We start from the raw sequence: 5961 nt of genomic DNA, 5'->3' as shown, positions 1-5961 counted from the left end.
GAAAAAAAAGGAAAGAAAATGGACGAAAAAATCAAGGGAGAGAGACTAATTTTGGATATATATACATAAAAAAAATCAAGGGATAAAACAGTAAAAATAATAAACCCCTAAAACCGGCCCACTCTCTATCTATTAAAAAAATCGGTTTTTTACCAGGTGTTCAGTACACCTGGTGTTCAAATGTCATTATTGAAAATAGAAAATTTGTCATTTATCAAAAAGAAGTAAAAAGAGAACAAAAAAGAGGAAAGAGCGCTCGAAAGTGGAAAGTGGAAACCATGTAAAATAGAAAATTTCGTCTGGGATGGGAATCGAACCCGCGACCTTTGCTTGTGGTTGTGGGGCGTGGGTTCAAATTAATTGAACTAATAATTGAGATGCGGATTTATTACATACTCCCTCCGTCAGTCAAAAGTATGATATTTTGTCTGGACACGAGATTTAATAAAATTGGTGATGATGTTGATGTAGTGGAAAAAGGGTGTCACCACTTTATGAGATGTGTGGTTGAGATTGAATTTGGGGTGAGTTTTTTTATAAATAAAGAGTGTTTGTAAGGATAAAATATGAAAGTGGATGATGGGATTATTGTCTTAAAAGGAAAGTGGTATAATCTTTGCAGACGTCCAGTATAGTAATTGTGCCATATTTTTGGAGGACGGAGGGAGTATTATGTAGTTCTGATCGGGTCAGATTTGACCCGATTATATGGTATATTCATATGTGTAGGAGAATTTGTGTAATTAGAAAGATTTTTTTCTTATCAAGATTAGCAATGATTTTTTAGCTTCTTATTTTTTAGTCTTTACGTAACAATTGGTTCCGGTTTATTGTTACTATTGACGACATCAGTACTGCTGATTTTTAAATAATCAGGTCTTTTTATTGTAGTATTTATAACATTAAAAAACGTGATTAATGACCAGCCAAAGTCAATCAACGCGGCTTCATTACAGTTGCTGATACTGAAAATTGTTATACATATAATTCATCATTCTTCTTCTGGTTCAGACAAACCTGAGCTTCAAAGCATGAATCCGCATCCAATTTCAATAACTTTGCTACTTTTCTTCTCATTCAACACTCCCACAACGGCTATTACTACTCCAACTCTCTTCGCAGACTGTGGCTCATCAAGCAGCGCATCTGCTGCTTCAAGTGATGGCAGGGAAGATGTTCAACTCATCGTAGATAAGCTGATCCCAACAATCCCCCACAAAACTACACGCGTCTCTCGTTCCCAGTTCTCCTACACATTTGGAGTAAGCCCAGGTCAGAAAATTCTCCGCCTTCACTTTCATGCAGCTGCATACAGAGGATTCGAAAGTTCGAAAGACTTATTCTCTGTCCAAGCTGCTGCTTTCACCCTGCTTCGAAATTTCAGTGCTTCTATTACTGCTGATGCTCTTGGTTTGAGATCTTTTGCCAAAGAATACTGCATAAACATTCAAAATCATCAACAGTTACACGTAGTTTTCTCTCCTGAGCTTACCCCGTCATTGAATACATACGCATTTATAAATGGAATTGAGATTTTATCAGTGCCTGCTAGTTTATCTTACTTTGAAAGAGGGTCTGATGTTGGAGTTGAAGCTGTGGGGAAATCTTTGGTGTATGTATGTTGACGGCACTACTGCTCTTGAAATAGTTCGCAGACTAAATATTCGAAAGGATTCTGTAAGCGATGATGGCAAAATGTTTGGGGAGAGGGAAATGATTCCTAAGCATAAATCTGGCAAGCTGAAGAATGTTACATGGATCACCTCAGTGGATGTGGGGTTTCAGTACTTGATCAGGATCCATTTCTCTGAGCTAGGACTTAAGTTGGTGGAGATTTTTGGTCTTAGTTTTAAAATATACATTAATGAGATGATTGTAATTGATACTGATATTGGCATAGTTGGAGAAATGGATGATGAAAATAGAACTCCCTTATATAGGGACTACATGGTGATGATGAAGGGGTATAAACAAGAGGGTAAACGCGATTTACTGATATGTCTGCAGTCGAGTAATGTTGAATTCGTTCTTGGACACGGTCCGGTTACAAGTGCTGAGATCTTGAAGTTGAGCAATCCTGATAATAGTCTTGCCAGTCCCAACCCTTTGCCTTTAATGCAAGATTCATCATTGCATAGAGTTGTAGGTTGCAGAAATTTTATTGCGACTGCTGCAGTGGCACTGCTTGCTTTGGTGAATGTCATTATTTATACAATGAGAAAAATCTTGGAAGCTTGTGTTACTGAGAAGAACAGCTTGCTATCAGCCAGAGCTCAACGTGTTTGTCGTCATTTTTCACTAGCTGAGATCAGGTCAGCTACCAGATGTTTCAGTGATGCACATCTTGTAGGAAAGGGTGGATTTGGTAACGTGTACAGAGGCATAATCAATGGTTGTCAAGATGAAGTGGCAATAAAGCGGTTAAAATCAAATTCTAGACAAGGAGCAGGGGAGTTCTTGACAGAGATTGAGACACTAACCGAGCTCAGGCATGTAAATTTAGTCCCACTGATTGGCTACTGCAACGAGAATGGTGAAATGATTCTTGTTTATGAGTACATGGAAAATGGGACTTTGGCCGACCACCTTTACAAACTATCGAGTAATGGCAGTGTATGCTCATCTCTCACTTGGAAGCAACGGCTTTCCATATGCATTGGAACTGGTCGAGGGCTGGACTATCTTCACACAGGCCACTCACTCATACATCGCGATGTGAAGGCTTCAAATATCCTTCTGGATGAAGAATTCGTAGCTAAGGTTTCAGATCTTGGCTTGGCTAAGCACTTGAGCAGAAGCAGATTAGAGAGCCATGTTAGTACAAAAATTAAGGGCACATATTGGTATATGGATCCGGCTTATGTAACTACTGGTAAATTAACCAGGAAAAGTGACATCTATGCCTTTGGGGTGTTGCTGTTGGAAGTTTTGACTGGGAGACAAGCTGTAGATTCGTGTGTTGCAGATGAGGAGCGGGTTTTAACCGCGTGGGCTAGAGAAAATATTAGCAAAGGACATGCTGAGAGGATTGTAGCCTCGAATCTGAGGACTGAAATCTCAAAGGAGAGCTTGGAGGCCTTTGTGGGGATCGCTACAAGATGTTTGCACGGTGAGCCAAAGAAACGACCAACAATGGCTCAAGTTGTTCTTCAACTTGAGTTTGCACTTGAGCAACAACATAGCTCAAAATTTGTTGCTCCATACGCTATAACAAGTGATTTGAATGATACTCATCCATCTAAAGATCTTAATAGTTTATCTGTCAATTCTGAGATAGGCTACAAATACGCTCAAACTATGAGAAAAATGGTTCCATTTGAGCCCTCATCCGGAAGAAAAGATGTTAGAAGAGCCATGATACAGAAACCATCACATATTTGGCAAAGGGGTGTACTTATAAAAAGAGGTAATTAACAATGACTTGTTATTGCTATCAACTAACTTTGTATTGCAGCATTGAATTCAACAGTAATTTCTTGTTCATTTGGTAAATTCTCAAACTTCTGCAGGCTATAATGCAACAAAAACTGTGCAGAAGAACGGCGATATTGGAGTCCCCGCCATTTTAGCAGATGAATTTAAGGTCAAACATGGTGGTAATACCCAGATGGTCACTATCCCTCGAATTCCAGCTGATGAACTGAAGGAGGTCGCTGATCAATTCGGTTTTAAGTGTTCCATTTATGAGGGAATCCATGGAAGGGTATATTATGCAGTCTTGAAAAGTGGACAGGTTACAGCAGTTAAAAAACTAGACTCTAAAAAGCAGCCACTCCAAGAATTTATTGCAAAGGTTTGGCCATAACGCGTGAGTAAAAATGTCATATATAACTTTATTAAAGATGCTTAATATTGGTCTTGCAGGCATCAATGCTATCCAGCCTAAGGCATGAAAATGTGGTCGAGCTACTTGCTTGTTGCGTGGATGGTGGACTACGCGTCTTAGCTTATGAATATGCTCCTAGTGGGTCCCTACATGATATCCTTCATGGTGAGCTCAACACAATTTAACTTCATGAAGCATGTATTGTTTCAACTACAATCAAGAAATCCTATACCGTTTAGCTCTAATTCAGTCATTGCAACTTCATTTAACCATTTATGCAGGGAAAAAGGGCATCAAAGGCTCAACACCGGGTCCAGCTCTGTCATGGATGAAAAGAGTTAAAATTGCAGTTGGCGCTGCGAGAGGATTAGCATACATTCATGAGAAGGCACAGATTCATGGAGGCATCAGATCCAGCAATGTCTTACTCTTTGGTGATTGTGAAGTTGCTAAGATCACAGATTTTGATCTCCACTCCCTCAACAAGAAAACCAACTTTCTACATGGCCTAAGATGGTTTGTTTCTGGAGCAAAACATGTCTCCACTGGCCAGAAAAGTTGGATGAGCGATGTCTACAGCTTTGGCGTTGTACTCTTGGAGCTCTTGACCGGTTGTAAACCAATTGATCACACACAACCATTAGGACAGCAGGATCTTGTTCAATGGGTATGTAATTTTCCATTTTTTCATGCTCATAAGTATGTTTAAGGGATTCTCAAACAATGTTGTTTCTATGCACCCAACATTGAAATAGGCGAAATCAAAGCTTAGCGAAGATAAGATGGAAGAGTGTGTTGATGCTAGGCTGAAAGGAGAGTACCCTCCAATGGCAGTTGCAAAGGTAAAATTTATCAATCGCTTTGTTCCATGAATATGAGCATATGTGAGCAGACATTCATGTTTGAATTGCTTTAAACAGATGGGTGAAGTTGTTGTTTGGTGTGTGAGAGACGAAGCCGCCTCTCGTCCACATATGAGCTCTGTAGTTGAAGCTCTCCACTCTCTTTTAGCTTGTTGAAATCATATTATTCATGTCTTCCGTTGGTAGAGATTCCCATGTATACACAGTGGTAGTTCTTAATTTGTTGGTTCCTTGAAATAGAAGAATAAAGGGAGTGGAGATTGACAAGGATAGAAGCTAAAGAACGTTGTCTTGTTGTTATATCCCAAGCACCAACAATAAGAAATACATATATAAACTCCAATAGCTAACGATTTTTGAAAAAACAATAGTGTGATGCCGCTTATAACTGTGAACTTGGGTCGCTAGTTCGCCTCAAGAAAGTTGCAGGCCTACAGATGTTCATACAGAAACTAGAACTTGTGCTCAGACAGTTGGGTTTAGTTGGAAGAGGATGATCGAGTTAGATTAGGAACCTTAAGAATTCCTAGTTAGATTAGGAACCTTAAGAATCTGATCCATTTCTAATTTAACAGTTCTTCAAACCACTCGGTCGCATGGCACATACTCGATTGCATGAGCTTCCATAATCTGAGACACGCGCGCATAGTCCAGAAACCCATCCAGCCTGAAATTTGCTTCCTCCGCTGTCTCCTGTATATATACATTAATACATATTAATATGACATTTCAATAATATTTAAAATTCAAGACCAACATGACACATATGACTTACAGTTGGATGATCATAAGTTGGGCCCAAAATGACCGTGTCGTTTTTTTCATCGTAACGAAGAACGTCCTCACGGGCAAGGAACCTTTGGAAGCTGTTGTATCTTTCTATGTTGGACCGTACCTTAGAGATGATATCCCCCTGAGTTGCTTGCAGGCGCGGGTGGACCATCCAGGCCAATGAAGATTCGATGTCGTCAATTACGGTGCTCATGAAATCAGGTTGCCCCATATTTGCATCGTAATCTGTGGCACGATAGTGAAGGATGTGCAACTAGGTTTCTTCCTCGGTCTTTGACCAGGCTCTTCTGTTTTGCATCGCCATTTTATGATATGTGTTTAAAAACACGAATAGAATCGGCGGTAGTATGTTTTGTAAGAATTGTGGTCTAGCAATTAAATAGAGAGAATGGAGATCTGCCGAAGGGGTGCTTAAATCGATGGAACCGTCCCCCACTAATGGACATAATAATATAATTAACTCCCACATTTTAAAAGACA

The 5961-nt window shown here is 39.7% G+C and overlaps 1 pseudogene; it reads left to right on the top strand.

Moving 5' to 3' along the window:
• The first annotated feature begins 974 nt into the window (after nt 1-974).
• LOC131019625 (putative receptor-like protein kinase At5g39000) lies at nt 975-5045 on the top strand (annotated as a pseudogene).
• The last annotated feature ends 916 nt before the right edge of the window (nt 5046-5961 follow it).

Source organism: Salvia miltiorrhiza, chromosome 4 (assembly GCF_028751815.1).
Source record: "Salvia miltiorrhiza cultivar Shanhuang (shh) chromosome 4, IMPLAD_Smil_shh, whole genome shotgun sequence".
Taxonomy (NCBI): domain Eukaryota; kingdom Viridiplantae; phylum Streptophyta; class Magnoliopsida; order Lamiales; family Lamiaceae; genus Salvia; species Salvia miltiorrhiza.
Note: the sequence above shows the minus strand (reverse complement) of the source record. Positions and strands in the feature narration are given on the sequence as shown.